Source organism: Bos grunniens, chromosome 11 (assembly GCF_055505025.1).
Source record: "Bos grunniens cultivar Pamir isolate PY7600 chromosome 11, Bosgru_T2T1.0, whole genome shotgun sequence".
Classification (NCBI taxonomy): Eukaryota; Metazoa; Chordata; class Mammalia; order Artiodactyla; family Bovidae; genus Bos; species Bos grunniens.
The window spans coordinates 82303023-82316459 of NC_141175.1; the positions used below are offsets into that span (position 1 = coordinate 82303023).

The window sequence follows — 13437 nt, forward strand, 5'->3', positions numbered from 1 at the left end:
TCCAGCCCTGCTTAGCGGGCCGCCAGGGCCGTGGGTGGTTCTTGGATTATGCATTTCCTTGAAAACAAAAAGGAAAGTTCAGGGCAGTTCAGCTGTGCCCTGAATCTCACTCTGGGGCCTTTGTCTCCAGTCCCCACATAGCCTGCGTGCCCGCACACACGCACACCATCCCAGCAGCCCAGCCAAAAGTCCACTGGGAAAGTGGGAACATTAATACCACTGAAAGCCTGCAAGAAAAGTAGGGAAAGATTGGAACTGAACCAAGAAAGGGGGAAAGGGTAGGGAGTGGGAGCCCTAGAGAATTCTTGTCACCCAGAAGTCTCCATTCTGTGGGTCTGAGGCCGTGGGGAACGTTTGTTGATTCACTCAGCAAACCTATCTGGAGCCCCTGCCTTGATCCAAACACGATGCCGGGCACTGGGTTCGTTCTTGAGGGTTCTTGGTCTTCTATTCTCCCCACGGTGGTCTCTTGCCCTGTTTCTGTGCTAGGTCCCAGCACTCTCATCTATGAAATCTGGTCTCCTGATAGCTTCTGATGATGGAATTCAGACTGAGAAGTGGGCAGCTGAGAAGGCTGAGACTCTCCAAAGGCGGTTTAAAAGGAGGATAAAGACGGTGGTGCCTCCCTGTGGAAGAACAGAGGGGCAGCCATCTTGCCACAAACATCGGAACAGATTCAAATGGCTGCTGAGTCTGACTGGACATGTCTTTCTTCCCATTCCTCACCAAGCCTGTGAGCAGGCAGCTTCCCCACCACAAAAGGGGAAACTGAGGTGTGAAGAGGGATGAAGGCCCTCACTCAAGTCACTGCAAAGGCTGCCTCCCCTGGGGTCTTTCTTTCCTCGGTTCTCTGAGCGGCATCTTTGAGGTCACAGCTTAAAAGCTGTCCCTCAGAGACGGCCTGTCTGAGCGCTGAAAAGGTCTGCACTGTATTGTCTCTCCGTTCCCTTCCCTTCGTGCACATGATTTCATGTGTGTTTATCTGAGGTCTGTCTTTCTGGTCAGACTCTCACCTCCCAGAGGGAAGGGCTTGAGACTGTTTCGTTCACCATGTATATCCCAGCTCCTGGGATAGTGCTGAGCACACCGTAGATGCTTGGTAAATGTTTGTGGAATGAATAAAGAAATGAGCAGCTACATAGCTTGGGTAGATGGAACCAGTCAACTTCCCAGCCTCCTGTCAGATTTGTGTTGCTCTCCTCCATGGAGAAGACTCAAGAGAAGATTCTTTTAAGAGTTCCTTGGACTACAAGATCAAACCAGTCAGTCCTAAAGAAAATCAACCCTGAATATTCATTGGACGGACTGATGCTGAAGCTCCAAAAGTTTGGCCACCTGATGCGAACAGCTGATTCATTGGAAAAGACCCTGATGCTGGGAAAGATTGAGAGCAGGAGGAGAAGGGGAAAACAGAGGGTGAGATGGTTGGATGGCATCACTGACTCAATGGACATGAGTTTGAGCAAGCTCCAGGAGATGGTGAAGGACAGGAAGGCCTGGTGTACTGCAGTCCATGAGGTCGCAAAGAGTCAGACTTGACTGAGTGACTGAACAACAACGACCTCCATGGAACTCCCTCCAGAATGACATGGTGAGCAGGAAGCCAAGAGCCTCTCCATTCCAGCCCTGGGCTAGATGTAAAACAGCCCAAACTTAAAAAAATTAAATCATACTCTGTAGCTGGGCTGCTTATTACTTCTGCAAGGCCCAGATGCCTGGTATACAGAGTGTCTTGGGGGCCTGTACAGTTGGGACCTGGCCTAGAAAGAGGGCAGGGGGCGCTGGCCTATGTGTTCCACCCAGACATACTCATTCACTCCTCTGCTCCATGGGCACTGACCAGGCGCTGAGCTGGGGTCTCAAATGGTGCCTGCCCTCATGCTACACCCAGGCTTTCCAGAAAGATGATCAAAGAAAAATTGTGGTGAATCGTGCTCAGTGGCCACAGCTCTACTGGAGATATCAGGAACAATATTTCAAGGTGGTCAGGCGTGGGCTGAGAGATGGGCTGACCAGCATGGATGTGCCAGAGATGGGGAACCACATGTGCCAAGGCACAGAGGGAAAGGAGCACCTCCGTGGGCCTGGGTCAGGCCAGGAGTTCACTGGGCCTGGCTCAGAAAGTTCAGGGAGGAGAGTTGCTGGAGGAAGGATGGGCTGGGTCACTGGGGGCAAGGTCCGCTGACCAGAGGGGGCCAGGGCTTTTTAAAAGGGAAAAGACACAGGCAGCTTTGCGTTTTAGAAAACTCACGCTACCAGAAGTTTGCAAAAGCCTTGATGGGACATAAGAGTGGACATTTGGGAGTCTGTGCCTGCACCCCAGTGAGCACTGATGGCTGGGACCTGGGGCTGCGGGGTTAGATGTGAGAGAGCCATGTGATGAACAGACATGAGGGGGCGAAGGCAGGGTGCTGCCGAGGGTAACCTCAGGGTTCTGGTCTGCTCAGCTGAATGAAGGGGGCAGGCAGGAAACCAGGGGGAGAGGACGCTGGGTTAGCCCTAGCCATGTATCTGGAGGCTGTTAGGGATGTGAGTCTGGAGGGGAAGGAAGGCGCTGGCCTGGAGCTCTGGAGTTGTCCGAACCCAGCCAGACGGGGTGCTGCCTGGGCAGAGAACAAAGCAGTAAGGTAGAGCTGACTGAGAGAAGAGGGCTAAAGGCAGAGCTGCCCCTGCCTCTCAGCCAAACCAAATCCTCACATCTGAGAGCCACTTCCTATTTGCCCATGCCACCCTATGTGTGAGAGAGAGCACGCAGCAAAGATGGGAGGGAGAAAGAGAGCTTGCACCCAGCCTGAGGTGAAGGCCTGAGATGGGGAGAAAAAGTGCAGAGGTAGAAGGGGCCACGTCCCAGAACTGTAGGGGTCCCCCAGACCAAGGCCAAGACTCAGTGGCCCACTGAGGTCCTGGGAGCCAGAGGCTTAGAATGACCTCCCTCTATTGGGGGTTGGGGGTAGGGAACAGACCCCAGCCCACTCAGATGCAGTGGCCAGATGCTACGGGGGCAGCCCTTTTTCAGGGGGCTGTTAGCCCAGGGACTGCTTGGTCCAACCTGGGGAACTGGATCTGGATCTCTTCTTTCTTTCCACATGGAATCTCCAGAGGCCAGGCACAGAGGGACAGGAAGTACCTGTCCGGAAACAAGAACCTTGAGTTGGGAAGCGTTTTCCACTCCCTGTCCTTTCGTGGTGTCAAAGAGAAGATTTTCTCTCTTTGCATTTAATAGGCAGCAGGCTGGTTTGTCCTAAGCAAGGAGGCCAAGGTCCTCAGGGTCCCATCATCAGCCCTCAGATCTCTCCCTGAGTCACTGCATAGATGTCAGGCGAGGCCTACCACCCCAGCTTGCCTCCCACCCCTCCCCCTCCTCCCAGATGCCAATGCAGTCCCACCCTTTACCTGTCTCCCCTGTTTGGCCAGGCACTGCTGGAAGAAGGTCCAGAGGACAGGGTTATAAGGAATCCATGGGTAGCTGAATGGCCAGCTGACCGCCCTTAGCTCTCCTAATGATGGCAATGTGGCTAGCTGCTAGGGGTCCACCCTGTCCCACAAGCCTGTGCCCAGCCAGCCTCAGATGCCAGTGGATGGCCAATCTCTTTGGTACCCTTGACCAACCCAGTCCATCTCTCCCTCATTTCCGTCTCTGACATTCCACCCTGCTCCCCACTCCTCAGCCTGTGTGTGTGTGTGTGTGTGTGTGTGTGTGTGTGTGTATGGGGTGCAGGGAGTGCCCCAAGCCTCTATTCTGGCCAATGAGATCTGCCCATCGAGGTGGAAATCATTGCAATAATTAACAAGCCTCCTTGGTGGCGCTGGTGGGGGTGGAGAGGCAAGGAGACAACTAGAGCCTGCTTAATGGGCCCACCAGCCCCCACCCCAACCCCGACAAAGGCCAATGCTCCCCAAGCCATTCTTGGGGCCAGGACAGAGAACTAGCCCCTGTCCTGTGGAGGTGTCACAGGCCTGGGATCCGGCACATTCCCTAGGGCAAGAGAAATGGAGGCGTAAGGGGCCCAGTGTGGAGGGCCAACTCCCAGCCCAGAAATGAGTCTAGCTAGGGAGGTGGGTGCCCCACAAAGGCCCCCGGGGCCTCCCGAGTCACTTCCATCCCTATCAAAGCACTGGTCTCTCACCCAAGACTCTCCCCTGGGTGGGAGGACCTTGAAGGAAGGAGCTGGAGATGGGAAACCAGCTGACCCCCTTCCTGTTTCCTCTGGAGCCACTCTGTCCGCATCTCAGGGCTGCAGGTGTGGCCTGTTTCCTCCTTTTTAAGGCTCCAGCAGCAGATTTCAAAAGCATGAGTTCCCCACTCCCACCCCAAGTGCCTCCTTCCAGAGGTGGAATTAAGCACAGGAGAGGCATCTTCAAAACCTTGTCGTCACCATGAGACTGGCACCAAGGTGTTGTGGGCTCTGCCATCTACCACCCCAAGCAGGACTTTGGGCTGCATCAGAAGAAAGGGGAGGGGGCAGTAAATATTTAATGCTTTGGACTGAGGTAAGCTAAAGTGAGGTCTTTCCCAGTGGTTCAGTGGTAAAGAATCCACCTGCAATGCAGTAGCCACAAGAGATGTGGGTTCAATCCCTGAGTCAGGAAGATCCCCTGGAGCAGGGCATGGCAACGCACTCCAGTATTCTTACCTGGAGAATCCCATGGACAGAGGAGCCTGGTGAGCTACAGTCCATGGGGTCTCAAAGAGTTGGACACGACTGAAGAGACTTAGCACACACGCACACACACACAGCTAAAGCAATGTGTGCAACAGTGTTCCTTTGGCTCTGCTGGTGTGCTGCCTCAGTTTCCTTGTCTGCAAAACAAGGATTGAGGATGAGATTTGTGGGTTTCAAACTCTGCTGTCAGAGCTCAAGCATTCTACAGGAAAGAATCAGGGCCTTAGTAACTCCTGTTTTATCAGTTACACAACTGGGCTTTATCCCTAAGATTTCATTTGCAGAACTAGCTCACAGCTGAGAAATGTTTTATCACTTCTGGGCCAAGCGATGCTTGTGTCGATCTCAGCTTAAAGCTTCCAGGGACAGGCAGCACCTCATCCACTGCAGGAAGATGCCTGGAGAGAGAGGATGGACCCCAGAAGGATGAACCAAAGGGATTTACTCCGCAAACCTTAGGTTGGGAACAACACTGGACACACAAATACATATATATGGCCAGGACACAGAGAGATGGGACTGGCCATGGGAAGTAGGCTCAGGAGAGTCTGGGCAGACCCAGAGGAGAACATGTACCCAGGCTCACTCATATATGCTGCTTATGTGCACACACACACACCACACACACACACACACACACACACACCACACAGTTGACCTTTGGAGCCCTGCCTCCATGGCAAGGCGCCACCTGCAGAAATATCCTTCTGTCTCCCTCTGAATCCCGCCCCACTCCCACTTACCTCCTTTTGGACTCCAAGCTGACCTCGCTGAGCTCTGTCTGGAGAAGAGGAAAATGTCTCTATCTGTTTTTCAAATATTTGGGGCTTGCTAAAGACCAACACATTTTTTTTTAAAGTCTGTATAATTTGAGGGCAATTTGATCCATATGTTTCTGATTCCTTTGCACTTAAATCATCAAAATATTGATTTTTAAGAGCCATTTGATGTCTAAGGAACCTTTTTAATGAGCTTTTAAAGCTCTTTAAACCCAGAGACTGGAGCCGGTGCCAGGGTCCAGGCTGGCTGCTGGATGGCCAAGGCCCCTCCCCGGGGTCGGGATCACTTGGAGCTGAGACTCACTCCCCCACTGCAGGCCTCACCTCTGCCTGGCCTCACTGCCTCCACTAGCACTGGCGGGGGTCCCAACCCAGCTTCTTGCTATTCCTGACAGGGGGCCTCTTGTCACAGATCACAGTCCCCTTTCCTCAATGCTCGCTTAAGGCACAAACTAAGAGCAGCGAACGGGATCCTTAATTGTTAAAGCCTGCGTCATATTTTGCTGTAGAACTATGCTACAATTTATGTAACCACTCCCCACTGGAGAACATACAGGTCATTTCCAATCGTGCACCTTAGTGCACATTTCTGATTATTAACTTCGGCTGTGTTTCTAGAAATGAAAACACTGAGTCAAAGAGAGAGCACACCCTCAATGCTCTCTCCACACGTGCTGCCACGCCATTTTTCCAAAAGATGACACCAATTTTTACACATCCACACATCTCCCCTCCTGCACTCTTGAGAGGAACATTCATTTCTATTCAAACAAAGCTGTCGCATTTGAGCAAAGAGAAGCCCTCTTACACAGCACAGACAGGAGGAGGTTCTAAAGCCAGAGGCCTGCACTGGAATTCCACTTCTGCTATTTACTAATTGGAAGGGTGACTTACTCTGTCTGCGCCTGTTTTCCCATCTATAATTTGGGGATAATAATGGCACCACCACATGTTTATCATGGGGACTAAATGACATCACATACATACACATAAATGACTTAGTGGCTGATGCACAGTTGGTGGTCAGTTAATGATGCCTAATATTATTACTATCCTTTAGCTAGTCCAGTCGGACACGAATGAAGCGACTTAGCAGCAGCAGCTAGTCCTTCAACCCAGCATGCCCTTCTCTTTCTCACCTTTTTGATGCCCTTTCCCCCTGCAACCCACCTTTTTGATGCACCCACTACCCAGGGCCTTACTTATCTCTACACTTAGCTAAGTTCCATTTCATTTCAAATCAGTTCAATTCCATCCCCCAAATTCTGGCATTTGTGCAAGCCAGTGTCCAGGGAGCTGGGCAGACACATAAAATAGATCATCTCTAAGGTCCAGGCCAGGATGCGTTCTTTGAGAACTAGAGTGGCGCCCACCCCAGCACACACCACATGCCTTTGTGTCCATAAGGTTATTATGGAAGAAACTACATAGGGTTCTCCATCACAAATTACTTGTGTGTGCATGTGCATGCATGTTCTTATGCACACATGCGTTTTCATGTGTGTGTTGCTGTGGGCATGTGTGTAGTGTTTGTGTGTGTGTGCATGTATGCTCAAAGTTTAAGTTCCTGAGGTGCAAAGACAATACAGTGAGCTGCCTCTGACACATCCACAGATCTTATACAAGGCAAGTTACAAACCTCGGACAATTATAGCTTATACAATTCAAGGAACACATGAATGAATGAATGAACAAAGGAATGGACAGAAAACCCTAAACTTCCACTTAGGCTGAGGATCTGGGAAGAGGGTTTGACTAGGGTCAGAAGTTCTGCACTTGAAACGCAATAGGCCCTGTGTGACACGGCGGGCCCTGCCCCTGCCGTTCCTCAGTGTTCATCCCCCAGAGTGAAGGGATTGGGTTAGATGACCTCTGAGGTTCTTTCCAGCTCCAAGGACGTGCTGAAGCCCCTCTTCCCCAACAGGGCCCTGTTCCCAATAGCCCACCCGCCTCAGTCCCTCCAGACGCAGACCTCATCAGATCCATGAAGGCCCCAGTCCCATTTGGGGTGGGCCTCGCTTGGGGAGGGCCTTTTGCTCCCCTGCCTCATGGGGCTCAAGGCTATTTTGTCTAAATTCTCCAGGAACAGAGGAAAAGCACAGAGGCTTTTGCTAAAGCCCGGTGGGCAGGTCTCTTTGAGGACAGGGATTAAGTTTGTGTCTGTTGATCTCCCCTCCGGTCGACTCCGCTGTCTGCGAACCAGCTTTGGATTCTCTGGGCTTTATCCTCCGTCATATGGTTCCACTCCCCTCACATTACCCTGGTGGTGCCATTTCCAGCCATCCCTTCAGAGCGCCTCTGCAAAAAAGAATAGATCCCCAAAGAACCAAGCAAATTTTGGTCCATGCTGGTTCTAAATGAAGTCCCTCTTCCTTCAACAATTGCAATTTGGAAAAGAAACAAGACCCTCCTGTCTCCCCAGCCTAGGGCAACTCTGTCAGACCTCACACCAGACCTAAAAGACTATCTCCACTGGCGATGGGAGGTCAGTCTCAAGGGGCCCCGGCTTGCCTTCATCCCAGCCCAGGACATTTTAGGCTCTAATGGAGCTGCTGGTGATGGGCTGGTGGGCTGACTCCTACCGGATTATCTGAATTTGGAAGGGTCACTCAGGGGTCAGCAAGTCTGGGAGGGCCGATCCTAACTTCACAATGAAGACGTAGCCACAAGGGTCTCTGTCTCTGAGTGACCCCTTCTGTCTCAGAATTGCCTGTCTGCTCAGGGAAAGGGGCCTGATGCCTCTTAAGGGTCTTACTCCCCACAACTCTCAACCCTAGATATCAGTGTGGGGCTATAACGTGCTATTTCTAACACGGCAACAGGGATATGAGCTTTATGTAAATAGTAGAGGATGTTTTTGAATAATTTATGTGATATTTTTAATTCAAGTTTTAAAAATCCTAATGTTCCCAAAACAGAGGAAACACTGATGCTGCAATATTCAAACTGAACAATCTTTTGCTTTTAAAGATAAAGACTTAGAGTTCTTAACCAATTGCAGTAATCTCAGGAAACTCATTTAAAAACATGACTGAGCTGTGTGGCTTTCAGGATCTCAGTTCCCTGACCAGGGATTAAACCAGGCCCATACGAGTGAAAGCATGGAGTCCTAACCACTGGAGCGCCAGGGAATTCCCAGAAAACCTGTTTTTAATGATCTGGATTCTGACTCATTTTATTTAAAATACATGATTTGTATGCCCCTCTTTTGTACGTAATCACACTCACAAACAGCAAACACACTTGCTCTGTGATTCTGGGACAGGTTTTGCAGTATCTCTGGGCCTCAGTTTTCTTTGGTCTCAGTTTACTAATTTATAAAATAAATACAATTTACAAAATAAAAAACTAGATAACTATGTCCCAGGTCCCTTCCAACTCTTGAATTCTATGATAGCAAGAAAATTCTGAGCATATGAACTAACTGGAGCAGCTTTATAGCAAGGAGACTATTTCACCCTGGATAATCTTCAGAGCATTCCCCTAGCCATGGGCCATGGATAGGGCAGAGCTGGCTGAACTAATGAAGGAATACTGCTCATGTTTTCAAGAAACACCTCTGTGAGCTAACCAAGGGTAACACCACCTCTGCCTTGCTCACTGCTGTGCTCCTGTCACCTAGCACAGGGTTCTGTACATAATAGCTGTCCTGAATGGTTGTTCAATAAACAAAGGAATTAATTAACTAATTCATTAAGGCATGCATGCTGGGCCTCTCCCTGGATTTGTATAGCTCTTTTCCTCAAAAAATTCAAAAGTTTTTTGTCAGAAGAACATCTAAAACATGACTTTTTTTCCAGAGGATTCTAGACCAGATATTAAATGTGTAAGATAATAAAACAAATCCAACTCAATTCCTATGAAAAGCCTTCTATCCCAAATATAACCTGAGATGACACAAGCAAACTGAGTCTTATTGACCCACTGCACTGAGGTAGAATGTGTAGACAGACTCCTGAAACAATGTCTTCTTAGAAGTGAGGCCATGGTTTTCACTGTGGGTATCAGAAGTGGAACCACTATTTGGACTGATTATTTTCTTAAGGCAAAGGTCATCTCAAGTAAGGCAAGGTGATGAGTGAAGAACAAAGTGCTACGGAAATCCAGACAGGCCATGGTGATAACTGCATAATTGATGGGAGAAGGGTACTGGTTCTTATCCTGCAGACCCTTCGCTTTATGGCCATTCTCTGTCCAAACCAAAAGGTCAGCCACAAAAGCAGCCTCTACATCACTGTCAGGATGCCAGGTGACGTTATCATCACAGAAGTAACAGCTGGGAGTGGGATGAATCTGGCCTCCCTGTTCCACTCGCCAGGTGATGAGCTGTTGAAACATATGATGTGATTTTATTTGTACACCTACAGTCAAGATTCCAGAGAGTCTACTCTTGGCAACCACCATGGACATGAAGACGAAAAGGGTGTTTAGGCTTTGTGGAATCCTACGTTACTGAAACCAGGTTAAAAATCACGTCCTAGAATCCATTTGAGTTTATCAGAAATGTGGCCATCTCCTTCAGTTTCAAATAGGTTGTTATATCTAGTCAAGTAATATTTATCCAGGTGTAACCCAAAATGTTGACAATGGTACTGATAACTCCCTGGTTAGCTAACAGAAAATATAAGATCATTTGTCCATTTCCATTGGGCCAAAGAATTTCAAAATTTGGTGCTGAAGAAGACTCTGACAGTCCCTTGGACAGCAAGGAGATCAAACCATTCAGTCCTAAAGGAAACCCGGAATATTCATTTGAAGGACTGATGCTGAAGCTCCAATATTTTGGCCACCTGATGCAAACAACCGACTCCTTGGAAAAGACCCTGATGCTGGGAAAGACTGAAGGCGGGAGAAGGGGACAACAGAGGATGAGATGGTTGGATGGCATCACTGACTAAATAGACATGAGTTTGAGCAAACTCTGGGAGACAGTGAGGGACAGGGAAGCCTGGTGTGCTGCAGTCCATGGGGTGACAAAGAGTCAAACACAACTGAGTAACTGCACAACAACAAAAAAATAATACATTTCTGTCTTCCACTGATATATCCCTCATTATAGAAATCACCGTTTGGATGGTGCATGGAAAAAGTGAATCAATATTTCCTCCAGGTAATTTTCTAGAATTACCTGGTGTGTCTTACCATTTTGTAAGTTATGTGACTTCATTTTGTTAGTTCCCTGAGGCATGCTTCAGTGAGACAAATTCCATAGAGGGTGTTGGGGTCTTAAAGATCCCAACAAATGTTTAGATACCTAAACATTTCTAAGAAGTTAAGGCCGGATTTGTACACACACACACACACACACACACACACACACACAAGTTGTCCTCTACTGGGGCACAGACTCTATTGAGGGTGTAGATGTCTAATGATAAAGTTGGATAATCTCTTGATATCTGTATGGATAGCACCAAAATAAGAATAACAGCAACAGTAAACATGATAGTGACCACAGACATTTTCTCAATATAATTTAGGCAATGGAGAAACAGTCATACTATCAGCAAACTTGTTGCCACAAAAGAGGAAAGTAAAAAGAAATAGGCAAAAGTGAAAAAGGCAGAGTATTAGACAAAGGAGAGTGTGTTAATTTGTGACTCTAGGCATCTGTGCAATATTATTCTGAAGATGTGGAAGCACGTCCATCTCATGCTTTCATCTGCTTAATATGAAGGTCTGAGGGTAGTCTTTCCCGATTTTCAGAAATTCTTAATAGAGTCTCCTTTGGAAGATATGCTTTGGAGGGAGTCTTAAGCATCCTCACTGGGAAATTACTGTTTGAGATGGCCCTCCAGTTGCCAAGGATGATCTATGTTTCTTTAATTGGGAAGCATCCATCCAAAAATCAAATCCCTGGAATTCTACTGTTCTTGTAGGTTGTTAGCAGTAACTGCTAATGTCTTTTTTCATCAGTGTCCAAGGGCTACATTTCTATAATGTTTCTTCCAAAAACCAAGTTTTTATTTGTGTGGGCATGGAGTAGGAGGATGTTAATAGTAAAACTGGCCTATGATATGGAGCCCTTGCAGTATTTGGCTATTGAAGCTCCTAACAGGGTACTGTGAAAAATTCTGAAAGAGATGGGAATACCAGACCACCTGACCTGCCTCTTGAGAAACCTATATGCAGGTCAGGAAGCAACAGGTAGAACTGGACATGGAACAACAGACTGGTTCCAAATAGGAAAAGGAGTACGTCAAGGCTGTATATTGTCACCCTGCTTATTTAACTTATATACAGAGTACATCATGAGAAACGCTGGACTGGAAGAAACACAAGCTGGAATCAAGATTGCCGGGAGAAATATCAATAACCTCAGATATGCAAATGACACCACCCTTACGGCAGAAAGTGAAGAGGAACTAAAAAGCCTCTTGATGAAAATGAAAGAGGAGAGTGAAAAAGTTGGCTTAAAGCTCAACATTCAGAAAACGAAGATCATGGCATCTGGTCCCATCACTTCATGGGAAATAGATGGAGAAACAGTGGAAACAGTGTCAGACTTTATTTTTGGGGGCTCCAAAATCACTGCAGATGGTGATTGCAGCCATGAAATCAAAAGATGCTTAGTCCTTGAAAGGAAAGTTATGACCAACCTAGATAGCATACTGAAAAGCAGAGACATTATTTTGCCAACAAAGGTCCGTCTAGTCAAGGCTATGGTTTTTCCAGTGGTCATGTATGGATGTGAGAGTTGGACTGTGAAGAAAGCTGAGTGCCGAAGAATTGATGCTTTTGAACTGTGGTGTTGGAGAAGACTCTTGAGAGTCCCCTGGACTGCAAGGAGATCCAACCAGTCCATTCTAAAGGAGATCAGCCCTGGGTGTTCTTTGGAAGGAATGATGCTAAAGCTGAAACTCCAGTACTTTGGCCACCTCATGTGAAGAGTTGACTCATTGGAAAAGACTCTGATGCTGGGAGGGATTGGGGGCAGGAGGAAAAGGGGACGACAGAGGATGAGATGGCTGGATGGCATCACCGACTCGATGGACGTGAGTTTGAGTGAACTCCGGGAGTTAGTGATGGACAGGGAGGCCTGGCGTGCTGCAATTCATGGGGTCGCAAAGAGTCGGACATGACTGAACTGAACTGAACTGAACAGGGTAGTGCCTAAGATTGCAGGTAATAATTGGAGGTAATATTCCTAGACATTACCAGCTCATGAGGAGGCCTATTACCAGCTCATGAGGAGACAGTTGATGTACTCTCAAAGGAGCTGACCAGTCTTAGGATCAGTGATTAGGACTCTGCCCAGTGGTTAGTTTTGCTGGTCAGGGCCTGAGTTCGATCCTACAAGCTGTCCAGTGTGGCCAAAAAAAAAAAAAAATCCTAATTCAAAGAAGTTGAAAGGCCAAGGTCAGGACTTTGAACCAGGGAAATTCAGCTGTTTCTGAAAGCTGGGCTAAGTTTAATTTGAAAATTCCATTCATCCTTTCTACTTTGCCTGAAGTTTGGGGGTGGTGAGGAATTTGGGGTAAGCAGTAATGTCTTCTTATAGAACTCTTTGATGATCATCTCAGGAATACAGGGTAGGGGGGAGGTCCTCATCACTAGAGCATCAGATGGGGACCCCTCTAGTAGGAAACACAAAATTGAATGGTTCATTCTGATGCTCTTCAACAAGGAAAGGTTTCAACAAATCTGGAAACAAACATGCTCCCAAAGCCAAAAACAAACAAAAACAGCAGAACATATTCATACTCCATTAAAAGGGATAATTGTATTACATTCATTGGGAGGTTTTCAAATGGGCCTTGAGGTCTTGATTCCCAGGCATGCCCCACCTTTACTGTTTTGCCAAGATTATGTTGTTGGCAGCTGAGGTATGCACTAGAGCAGGGTTCAATAAACTATAGCCCGCAGGCCAATTCTAGCCCATGGATTTTTTTTTTTTTTTTTTGTAAATAAGTTTTTGCTGGAACACAATCATGCCTATTTGTTTATGTACCGTCTATCACTGCTTTTGCACCCCAACGGCAGAGCTGAAGAGT

At 47.8% G+C, this 13437-nt stretch overlaps 1 long non-coding RNA gene across 11 annotated transcripts in view; it reads right to left on the reverse strand.

Annotated features, from left to right (window-relative positions):
- The window catches only part of LOC147363429 (uncharacterized), a 147345-nt gene that overhangs the window by 49797 nt on the left and 84111 nt on the right, over window positions 1-13437 (reverse strand). Inside the window, exon 3 of one of the 11 annotated variants that reach the window (XR_015137073.1) lies at window positions 4635-4801. The exons of the other annotated variants lie outside the window; for them this stretch is intronic. This is a non-coding gene — a long non-coding RNA (uncharacterized LOC147363429). The remainder of the gene's footprint in view (window positions 1-4634; window positions 4802-13437) is intronic. 11 annotated transcript variants of the gene reach the window in all.